Source organism: Bidens hawaiensis, unplaced genomic scaffold (genome assembly GCF_021521415.1).
Source record: "Bidens hawaiensis isolate Kalapana, Puna unplaced genomic scaffold, B.hawaiensis_p1.1 tig00022500_1, whole genome shotgun sequence".
Lineage (NCBI taxonomy): Eukaryota > Viridiplantae > Streptophyta > Magnoliopsida > Asterales > Asteraceae > Bidens > Bidens hawaiensis.
The window spans coordinates 151064-163900 of NW_027493500.1; the positions used below are offsets into that span (position 1 = coordinate 151064).

At 39.0% G+C, this 12837-nt stretch overlaps 1 pseudogene; it reads right to left on the reverse strand.

The window, feature by feature from the left end:
- Positions 1 to 826: 826 nt before the first annotated feature.
- Positions 827 to 12025, reverse strand: LOC143565637 (receptor-like protein EIX2; annotated as a pseudogene).
- Between the last annotated feature and the right edge of the window lie 812 nt (positions 12026 to 12837).

A 12837-nucleotide genomic window follows, 5' to 3' on the forward strand; every position in this document is an offset into this window, starting at 1 on the left:
TGATAATTATTGGGAAAGGTCCGATGATGCATATAGGTGCTACTCATGACTAAAGTTCTCCTAAGATCAAGATATTGCAACCTTGAGAGATTTCCTAGATGATGAGGAACTACGCCTCCAAAACTTGTGCCTGACAAATTAAGGTATTCCAGACGTTTAAAAGATCCTAAGAATTTAGGAATGTTTCCAAAGAAGTCGTTCCTGCTTAAGTCCAAGTAACGCAAATGCTTCAAATTCTTTAACGAGTGACTCAACGTACCTTCAAGCTGTATAATACCTTCGAACGTTATCACGTCCGGAGACACTGGAGCTCGTAGATCAAGTTTGACAATATGACCATTTTGACTGTCACACCCAACTCCATGCCATTCACAGCATTCAGCTTTGTTTGAATACAAGAAGGGACAGCCTCTCACTTTCGATACATGTAACATTTGAAGAAGACATAATCATGGTGTTGCCACATGTGCCAAACCTTTGCAAGAAGTACAGGAATGTAAAAATAACAATAAAACTGGTTTCCATTTTGGAGTAAGAAGATGTTCATAGTCATATGCAATGGAGGTTATATGACATATCATAAAATCTGGTAAATATAATATAATAATAGCTGATTTAGTCATCGCTCCATGTTCTTTCAGCAGTTTGTGGGCCTCGCACATGCTTGCAATTAATGGTGAACGTTGACTTAATGGCATCCCATACAGCCATGGCAGATAATTAAAACACAAGTAATAATACAAACATGACTGCGATAAAGTTTTCTTAAAACGACATATTAACAACAATAAACATTGAACAACATATTTCAGCTATGAAATAAATAGTTCTGTAGTTATGAAGAAATATTGTTAGTAACTCGATCGCTTTTGACAATCATGTGATATGTCTGTGAATCACGAGAAACACTTCCTCTTTAGCCGAGCAAGATTCAGTAAAAGTAACACAGTTAGCCAACCGCAAACACTCTCAAGAATATTGAAGTAAGACAGCCTCCAAGTCTTGATGAAGTACAAGCTACAAACTAGTCCCACGAATCCTGCAAAGAAACCCGATCCCATGCCACCATAATACCACATGCCTTCATCATCTTGATCATCATGTTCACCAACATGATTATGTGTTGAAATGCTTCCTTTGCAGCTCCTTGATACTGGTGGCCCACATAGTCCCTCATTCCCTTCATAGATATATGGGTCTGCAAGAGTCTGGAGCTGATTTCCAATCGGGATTTCACCAGATAAGTTGTTGTGCGATAGGTTCAAGTAGCTTAGAAAGTTCAAGCAAGTTAAACTTTGAGGAATCCGACCATACAACATGTTCATTGACAAATCTAAAGATTCCATTTGACTTAGGTTTCCTATCATCATTGGAATCTGTCCGTTGAGTTGGTTTCTTGAAAGATTCAAGTTCTTCAATCCCACAAGGTTCATCAAAGAATCTGGAATTACACCTGTAATGTTGTTGCTAGAGAGATCTAAGGATGTGAGAAACCTTATTGTCGTGGTGTACACCAGCTGAATTCCCTTCATGGAAGCCAAAATGTTCTCTACATAGTAACTAGCTGTATAGGATCCTATCAAGTCAACTGGATTGGTGATCATCATACCACTTAAATTACTGACGCAACGAGGAATCGTCCCACTTATATTATTTTGTGCCAAGTTTAATAGTTGAAGAGCGTTGAGTTGACAAAGTTGCAGTGGAATCTTACCCGTAAACTTATTTGATTCGAGGTTCAAGATTCTGAGGCTTGATAGGTTTTCTCCAATCCAGAAAGGGATACTGCCCACAAAATAATTATTCCCTATATCCATTGTGACCAACCCTGTCAAATTCTTAAAAGATAGCGGTAGATTCCCCTCAAATTTATTGTTGTGCAAGTGCAATGACTCGAGTTTTGTAAGAGAACCCAATGAACTTGGAACATAACCGGTTGGTGTTGTTTGAAAGATCCAAGCTTGCAACCAAATCAGATTCCCTAAACACCCAGGAAGCCGTCCGGTAAACGTTTTTTTGTGATAAATCCAAAACCCAAATGCTTGAAAGTTTGCATAAGTGTACTGGAATGATTCTTGTGAAACGGTTGTTTGAGAGATTAACAACTTGCAGACTTGGATTCATTGTTTCATCAGTTTGAGGAAAATTTCCAGTAAGTTATCGGAGAGATTCAAAATATATACATTAGATGGGAATTTAGCTAGTGATCCCTCAAATTTGTTCGAGTTCATCCTCAAGGTCCGGTACTCAATTTGGTTACTACGATTGAAATCAAACCGTGGTAGTTTGCCACCGATCTTGTTATTGGACAAATCCAAGTAATCAATATGATTCAAGATTTTCTCAAACCACTCAGGTATCGTATCTCTAAAACTTGAGTTAGAAAGATCTAATCTCTGAATATTTGTCTGTGTTTGAAGCCAATTCGGGAAGTGGGGTCCAATGTTGCAGGAACCTGCCTGAAATGTCTGCAGCTGGAAAGGGGGGATCCACTGAGAGCTGAAATTCAAAGAAAAAGAACTCCACGACAACTCTAAATGAATTAGATTCTTTAGCTTTGTGAAGTGAGCTTCAGAAAGAACCCCAACCAATGAATTGTAGGAGAGATCTAGACTCTTGAGCTTTGAAAGTTGTGAAAGACTCTCAGGGATTGTATCTCTAACACTCGAGTTAGAAAGATCTAACCACTGCAGATTTGTTTGTGTTTGAAGCCAATTCGGGAAGTGGGGTCCGATGTTGCAGGAACCAGCCTTCAATGTCTGCAGCTGGAAGGGAGGAATCCATTGAGTGCTGAAATTCAATGCTAACGAATTCCATGACAAGTCTAAATGAATTAGATTCTTTAACTTTGTGAAGTGAGTTTCAGAAAGAGCCCCAACCAATGAATTGTCTGTTGGGTTCCTGTGGTGATCAGTCAACGGTTTAACAGTTAAACCCGGTTTTAATTTGTTTCATAATTATTAATCAAATTCATAAATGAATACGCAGCGGAATACGAAACGAGTAATCACCATTTAACGGAATCGTACAGGATCCGGTTACATACGATATGAGTACGAAACGAACAGTCAAATTAAATATAAACCAAAACCAACAATATTTAATTTTACCTCGGTTAATGAATAACCGGTTGAGACACCGAGAGTTAACGAGCGGCGCTAGGTGACGAAACGAGTGACGGGGCGGCGTCGGTGCACTACGGCAGCGACAGCAGCGGCTAACGGGGTTCGGGACAGCAGAGAACAATAACAGCAGGTGGTGCGTCACGCCTGCGGCGATGGCCGGTGACGTGTTTGACAGCTGCGGTGGCCGGAGATGAGCTTGCGGGAGCTTGCGGTTGCTTACGGCTGTTGTAGTTTGATGCCGTGAAAAACCAATATTGTATTTGTTTTGCGGCTGCCTGTGTACAAACTCCAAACCCTTTGGAGATTTTAAATACACAAACGAGAGACATGGGCCTTATTATTAAATATTTATTAATATATATTATCATATAATCTTTAGCTAATAAATATTAATCAAGCCCAAAAGTCTAACTCCTTAAAAGTCCGGTCCATGTTTATTTATCCAATAAATAAACTTTAGGATATTATTAATTATAAATAGTATAAATAATAATCCCGTTAATTAGTCGTCAATGCCGGTTAACTACTTTAAGCGGATTTTGCTCGTTACCCAAGGTGTAACTCTTACAGGTCATAACCCGGTCAGCCGCGTTGACTTAAGCGGGCCGGTCCATATTTCCAACAGCCTCCCACTTGGACGGATTCGGTTAAGTTTCTCAACGCTGACAACCAGCGGTGCTCTAGCTACACATGGCTGCCCCCAACAGGTTATGACATTATGAATTCATTAACCAAAGGATCTTGGAATACACTATTGCAAGATAATGAAAATTATAGTAATCGTTGTCATCTATCCTTTCCGTATAAGACATCAATTGAACAATGAGACATGGATCAGATCAATCTCATATGGCATTCAACCATTATCGTTTTCGTTCTCAAGTCAAAGTGGTCCAATCAAACACACAGTAAATTTGGGTGAGGCCTCACACTTTACTAGTTTGAATCAACGAAGGCGCCATAATGTCTAACTGTTACATTTCATGTAAGAGTACAGAATCCCATCTTGATTACATACAACTCCCACTGAACTTTAGAATACTCCCAACCAATGCCTTTATGACTGGCAGTTACGTGACAACGTTTGACAGTGATCAAAGAATACCTTTAGTAAACGAAAGTTCTAATATGTATCTCAGGTCTAAGGATACTAAATGAGCATACTAATATCAAATGCATCTTATGACTAAGATCCATGAAGATGATTTGATGCGAGTTACATCCAACGTCATTCATAATGAGGTCTGTGAGTTTGGAAGTCAACCATTTGAGTCCAAAGTCAGAATAGTCTTAATTCAGAATCGCTCCCACGAGTCTGACCGACTACGGATAATTTAGAATACAATATTCATGGATTAAACGTATTAAAACGAACACAGTTATAGTATTCAACATTTGCATTTAACCATTAAATCAAAAGTGAACTTAAAAGTATAACTGTTTAAATGTTCATACATCCAAATACTAAATCAAAACAAATTACTAGCTAATCTAAGACCGATAGCATCCCTGTGTTAGTCATGCTTGTCCTGAGTCATCGGCTTAGTGAACGGGTCTGCTAGGTTTTGATCTATGTCTACTTTGTTTATTATGATGTCACCTCGTTCCAGTATCTCCCGTATGAGGTGGAACTTCCTTAGAATGTGCTTGGCTCTGTGATGAGATTTGGGCTCTTTGGCCTGAGCAATAGCACCTGTGTTTTCACAGAACATCTCGATTGGTTTGCGAATACTCGGAACCACATCGAGATAGGTGATGAACTTCTTCATCCAAGTAGCCTCTTTAGCAGTATCTGATGCAGCTATATATTCGGATTCGGTGGTAGAATCCGCCACTACACTCTGCTTGGAGCTCTTCCAATAAATAGCTCCTCCATTTAGAGTAAAAACGAAACCTGACTGTGAGCGAGAATCATCTCGGTCAGTCTGGAAGCTAGCATCAGTGTAACACCTTACAGTGAGTTCCTCTTCCAATCCCCTAAACACCAAGAACATATCTTTGGTCCTATTCAAGTACCTTAGAATATTCTTTACAGCAGTCCAATGCATGCCAGGACTCTGTTGAAAACGACTGGTCATGCTTAAGACATACGAGACGTCTGGTCTAGTACACAACATAGCATACATGATAGAGCCAACCGCAGAAGCATATGGAATTTCTTGCATATGCTCAGACTCAATGTCCGTTGCCGGAGATTGTGATTTGCTCACCACGGTTCCTTTAGTCATTGGAACAGCTCCTTTCTTGGAGTTTTCCATTGAGAAGCGTGCCATTACTTTGTCTATGTAAGTACTTTGACTTAGCCCTAGAATCCGCTTAGATATATCTCTATAGATCTTTATTCCCAGAATATATGCGGCTTCTCCAAGATTTTTCATTGCAAAACAAGATTTCAACTAGTGCTTAACTTCCTTAAGCATAGGAATGTTGTTTCCAATGATCAGTATATCATCCACATACAAGATGAGGAATGATATAGTGCTACCACTAGCCTTTCTATAAACACAAGGCTCATCTTCATTTTTTAAAAAACCAAACTCTTTGATCTTCTCATCAAAGTGAAGATTCCAGCTTCGAGATGCTTGCTTAAGTCCATAAATGGACTTATTCAATTTGCAAACCCTATTAGGATATTTTGGATCGACAAAACCTTCAGGCTGAACCATATAGACATCTTCAGAAAGATGTCCATTAAGGAAAGCAGTTTTGACATCCATTTGCCATATCTCATAGTCATAATATGCAGCAATGGCAAGTAATATCCTTATTGACTTAGTCATAGCAACGGGCGAGAAGGTTTCATCATAGTCAACACCTTGAGTTTGAGTAAAACCTTTCGCGACTAGCCGTGCCTTATAGGTTTGCACATTTCCATGCATGTCGGGTTTTCTCTTGAAAATCCATTTGCTCCCTACTGCCTGACTATCGGGGGTAGCTCAACCAAGTTCCAAAATTGGTTATCCTGTATGGATTGCATCTCGGCGTTCATGGCATCTTGCCATTTCTCGGATTCCGGATCCAAGATAGCAGATTTGTAGTTAGTAGGCTCTTCGCCAGACTCGGCTACTAATAAGACTTCGGGACCATCTAGATGCCATAAGTATCTAGAATTTGGTACGGGAGTCCTACTACTTCTGCGAACGCTCGTGTTAACGTCTGATGTATCAGCAACAACAACTTGTTGATCAGACGCTCCAACTTCCTCAGCGGTTGTTTGTGGTTCTTGATATTCATCAAGATCGACAATGTTATCTCCAATTTCTCGATTGAGAAATTTCTTCTCAAGGAAGTGGCATTTCCTCTTGATAGAAATCGTATTTGTATCAGGATGAAAGAAGTAATAACCGCTTTGGTTATAGTATCCGACGAAAACAACTTTTACGCCGCAGGGATCAAGTTTGTCATCAGACTCACTTGAGATGTAAGCATCACATCCACATACTCTAAGGTAAGACAATTTGGGCTTCTTTCCCTTGTGCCATATCTCATATTGGGTTTTGTCTATCTTCTTAGTTGGAGCTAGATTGACAATGCGGGCGGCGGTCATAAGGGCGTAACCCCAAAAGGAGTGAGGCAAGTTAGTTCTACACATCATCGATCGAACCATGTTTAGCAAAGTTTGATTTCTCCTCTCGCTCACGCCATTATGTTGGGGTGTGACAGGTGGAGTGAGCTGTGAAACAATTCCATACTCTTTTAGATGAGTGATGAACTCTGAGCTGAGATACTCTCCACCTCAATCTGATCGAAGCATTTTAATGGTTTTACCAAGTTGTTTTTCCACTTCGTTTTGAAACTCTTTGAACCTTTCAAAAGTTTTGTGCTTGTGTTTCATAAGATACACATATGCGTATCGACTATAATCGTTGATAAAGGAAACGAAGTATCTTTCATGGTTTCTAGTCATGGTTCTGAAAGGTCCACATACATCAGAATGTATGAGTCCTAACAGATCACTTGCTCGTTCACTTTTATGAGTGAAGGAGTCTTTGGCGAGTTTTCCAGCTAAGCAAGATTCGCAATCATCAAACGAGTACGGTCCAGTGGATTCAATAATCCATTCGGATTGGAGTCTTTTAACTCTTGCCTTGCTTATGTGGCCAAGTCGGCAATGCCATAGAAAAGTATCATTGATGCTAGTCTTGATACGTTTTGAAAGATGATATACGTTATTATCTGGTTGAACATCAATCTCATAAATACCATTTCGAGCTTAGCCTCAAAATAAAAGATATCATTTAAGTAAGCAGAAATAGCCATGCCATTAAAAACGTACTTAAAACCTTGTTCAAGCAACAATGAAAATGAAATGATGTTTCTGGTCAAACCAGGAGCATACAAACAATTATTCAAAGGAAAAACTAGGCCAGATGGACAAGTAAAATGAAAAACTCCAGTTGCCAGAACTGGTACTCTCTTCCCATCTCCAACGATGAGTTCCATGTTGCCTTTATTCAGTTTCTTCCACTTCTCAGGCTCCTGCAAGAAATTAACAATGTGGAAACCACATCCAGTATCAAATACCCACGTATTGCTAGAGACAGTGAAAAATTCAATAACGTGTATGGAAATACCTCGAGAAGTGCCTTCACCATTGGCCTTCTTCTTTGCTATCTCAGCTAGATGCTCGGGGCAGTTACGCATCTAGTGCCCCATCTTGTTGCACTTGTAGCACTGGCGCTCCTCAGGAGGCGGCGGTGGTGCCTTTGCAACTTTCTTGTTAGTGTTGGTGGCAGCTTTGGCAGCAACAGTAACTTTCTTCTTGCCTTTTCCCTTATAACCCTGATTCTTGGGTTTAGGCTTCTTTATACCAGCAGATCGGATCATTAGAACTTGATTGGTCCTAGAAGGAATGTTCATCTCAACCGTTTTGAGCATGTTGTGCAGCTCCGGCACTGTCTTTACCCCGCCGTTCATGTTGAAATTCATTACAAACTGGTCGTAAGAGCTGGGGAGAGAGTTGAGGATGAAATCCGCTGCCATCTCATCAGGCAGGGGATAATCAAGTTTCTTAAGCTGATCGATGTGCCCCTTCATCATAAGAACATGTGCACTGACAGGATACCCTTCTGCCATCTTGCAACTAATTAGTTGTTTCATGGTATCGAACCGTTCCTGACGGGCATGTTCCTGGAACATGCCCTTGAGTTGTTCCAGGATCTCATAGGCACCAAAGTCTTCTAATCCCTTATCGAGCTCAGAAGTCATGGTGGCTAGCATAATATAGGAGACATCAGTCGAGTCATCCCTATGCTTGTCAAGAGCTTTTCGAGCAGCGGTTGTGTTGTTTTCAGGCTCGGCTGGAACAGGTTCATCGAGAACATACAGGCACTTTGCCATGGTGAGAACAAGTCTCAAGTTGCGGTGCCATTTGATGAAGTTTGAACCGTTCAGTTTATCCTTCTCAAGGATAGACTTAAGGTCGTAGGGTGAGTTTTCGTTTGATGACATCTGATTAAAAAGTAAAAGTAAATTTAATTAGTATTTTCGACGTTGTAATCCTATTATTAATGACCCAATTAACATTAATAAAATAGGGATTTGAGAATCTGGCTTCCAGTTAGTAATGGCAGCTGTAGCACACAACATTAGTAAGTGGTTAGGCATATTGACAACGATTGCAGCACAACTCTCGGTTATGAGGCCTATTAAGACAACAATTGCCTAAGTAGATACGCTTAGCCTCATCTATGCCCACCTTAGTATTCAGACAGCTGTAGCGCGTAACAGAAGAGTAAAGTAATAGTCACCCTAGTACAGACACGTGTGAAAGGGTCGGATGTGTCAACGAAATCCTTTCACCTTGAAGGAATAAGCTAGAAAACAAGTGCGGTGCTTTAGCTCCAAACACTCGAAATTTCGCAGTATGCCTCAAGTGTGGCTTATAGTAGGATGACATTAACTATTGCTTTTAAAATTGGGATTAATTTTAGAATTTACCGAATAAAGTAAAAGTCCAGTTTTACTGTATTAATCGGGAAAACTAGATGAACCCTTTCATCTCTCAGGACACTTAGTTTTAAATAACCTATTAAAACTAAGTTTGTCGCGATATGACTAACCAATTTTAAGTTAATAGTTAAACTATTAAGTTATAAGGTTTTGGAAAATCAAATTTAGTTTAATTTTGCAAAAACTCAAATGGTTAATGAAAATTTATTTTAATATATTTGGTATTAGGTTGGTGGTATCATAACCTATTATAATCAAGCAAGCAACCACAATAGCAAACAAGAATATGTAAATATTAAATGGCCAAAAGGTGATTGGTCTTGCTAGAGCATATTAGCAAAACCAATCGGGTCAAGGGGTCACAACACAAACAACCACAAGGATGGACTCCTGGTGCATCCGGTCATCTTTGCTAACTCCCACTGACTTCAAGAACTCCACGAGCTCGTCCTCGGTTTTCCTTCGGGTCTTCTTCATTACAATATTTAAAAATACATATAATGAAAAACCAAACCCTATCTATTACAATTTTGAACCATCAAGGTGGCCAAAAAACCATAAAATAAAACCGAAAAATAAATACAACTCTGAACCATCCATATGGCCAAAATCAAACAACCAATCACACAAGGTCGGGCAGATTTACATATTCAATAAAAGATAAAATTGAGCAATATTTTGGTCAAATAAAATAAATAAAAATTGACCAAACCAAGATTGCTCAAAAAACTATCTAGATCAAAAACTTCAACTAGCTTGAAGTTTATGATGTAGATCCGGTGAAAAGACCGGATTCGACTCGTATGTTGTAACCAAGGCTCTGATACCACTGTTAGGTTCTTGTGGTGATCAGTCAACGGTTTAACAGTTAAACCCGGTTTTAATTTGTTTCATAATTATTAATCAAATTAATAAATGAATACGTAGCGGAATACAAAACGAGTAATCACCATTTAACGGAACCATACAGGATCCGGTTACATACGATACGAGTACGAAACGAACAGTCAAATTAAATATAAACCAAAACCGACAACATTTAATTTTACCTCGGTTAATGAATAACCGGTTGAGACACCGAGAGTTAACGAGCGGCGCTAGGTGACGAAACGAGTGACGGGGCGGCGTCGGTGTAGTACGGAAGCGACGGCAGCGGCTAACGGGGTTCGGGACAGCAGCGAACAATAACAGCAGGTGGTGCGTCACGCCTGCGGCGATGGCCGGTGACGTGTTTGACAGCTGCGGTGGCCGGAGATGAGCTTGTGGCAGCTTACGGCTGTTGTAGTCTGTTGCCGTGAAAAACCAATATTGTATTTGTTTTGCGGCTGCCTGTGTACAAACTCCAAACCCTTTGGAGATTTTAAATACACAAACGAGAGACATGGGCCTTATTATTAAATATTTATTAATATATATTATCATATAATCTTTAGCTAATAAATATTAATCAACCCCAAAAGTCTAACTCGTTAAAAGTCCGGTCCATGTTTATTTATCCAATAAATAAACTTTAGGATATTATTAATTATAAATTGTAAAAATAATAATCCCGTTAATTAGTCGTCAATGCCGGTTAACTACTTTAAGCGGATTTTGCTCGTTACCCAAGGTGTAACTCTTACGGGTCATAACCGGTCCATATTTCCAACATTGTCGGAGAGATCTAGACTATTGAGCTTTGAAAGTTGCCATGGGAATATGACCTGAAAACATGTTCCACGAACAAGGCTGCTCAGATTAAATAACAGATTTGGAATCGAAGTTTTAAAGGAGTTTCTTGAGAGGTCGATGGAAGTAAGAGCGTCGAAACATCCAACAAATTCAGGAACTTTACCATGGATTTGGTTTCTTTGAAGGTTTAGATGCATGAGGCCAGTAAGGTTTGATAACCATGCAGGAATGCTGGAATTGATGTGATTCAAAGAGAGGTCGAGGGAACTAAGAGACGTGAAATTGGCAAATTTAATGGTAGGGATATAATTGAGATCAGACCATGCCAGGTTTAATGTAAGCAAAGAAGGGAGCATGTTAACTGGATGGAGCCAATCAGTATGGTTACCTACGGGTATACCTGATAAATCCAAATACCTTAATGATGATAGCGAAGACACCCATCCCAAATCATCGATGATTGGCACTTGTAGGAATTTACTATAACCGGAAATTTTCTGATGATCATCATAATCTACAAAAAAATTCTTAAAACCAAGATATTGTAACCTTGAGAGATTTCCTAGATGATGAGGCACCTTTTCCAGAAAAACTTGAACGTGAAAAATTAAGGTATTCCAAACTTTCAAACGATCCTAAGAATTCAGGAATGTTTCCTATGAAATTGTTCATGCTCAGGTCCAAATAACGCAAATGCTTCAAGTTCTGTAACGAATGACTCAACTTATCTCCTAGCCAATAATCGAACCTTAAATCCCCAGGAGATCGAAGATCAAGTTTGACAACATGGCCATTTCGACTATCACACCCGACTCCATGCCATTCACAGCATTCTAATCCGCCCCATGTTGACAGACGATGATGTGAGTCTGTAAGGGCTTGTTTGAATTGAAGAAGGGATTCCCTCTCCATTTGGATACATGTAACATTTGAGGAAGCGGTAATAGTGCTTGTGCCAAGTGTTTGGAAGAAGAGGAGGGTGAAAATAACAGGAAAAATGGTTTCCATTATGGAGTGGACGGGATAAAGTTCAAAGTAAACAGACAGAAGGGTAGGAGGATGTATGGCATATTATAAACTCCTTTTTGTAAGACCAATATATTGTTACCCTTTTTTCTAAGTTATAATGTACACTTTGGGTTGGAATTTAACAAAAGATTTAGAGTCATCGTTCCATGTCCTTTCGCAGTTGGTGCCATAAATGTAGTTATAATCAGTTGTTGGTCACACACATACTTGTACGTATTTATTGCTGGACTTTGATATGTGAGTTATTTTATCGTAACTCTGCTTGGCTGCAGATTTTTTGAACGGAAACTTTCATATCAGTTGCCAAGGGTTAAACTTATGGAGATTTATTGGAAACTTATGGAGATTTATTTGCTTAAGTGTAGTTGATATCTGATGGAGTGACCTACCAGACCAACAATATACAAGTATACAACACAAACTGAAATCTAAACAGATTGACACTGCGCCATTACCCAGAACAAAATGCTGATTTTTCTTTAAAAATTCCACAGATTTCATGGTGTCGTTTTGGCTTTCAAATTACAGAACATTATATTGCTTCGGAGATTGCTTTCATTAAGCTGACCGAGAGGAACATTATATTAAGGAGATCTTTAAATAAATATCCATATGTAAATCCTAACTATCTATCTAATCTAACCATACTATTAAAAAAAGACATAGTGTACTCTTGTAGAGCCATTAATATAGAAACACATCAACTGTAGTACTTTATTTTCAAGTTATTCTACAAATGAGAACAAAAATGAGAAAGATTAAAAGGATTTGTAGCCACACAAAAAAACCTTCAAAAAACAATTAATAAAAAAATCATAGCTTAAAATTTAATAAAAAAAAAGTAAAAACACAAAAATGTTTCCACCGTCTTTCTCGTTCTCAAAGAAAAAAAACAATAGTGAGTGAAAAAGTCGTTGTGTCTTTTTGTTAATCATTGTGTTTTGGGTTTGTTTTCGTTATTGATTGTGTCTTTTTCCCTTGACATTCACTACAAGAAAAACAAGCAATAGTGGCTACCTCAATAGTGGCGACATAGGGATTGTCGCCACTAAAGGTCATG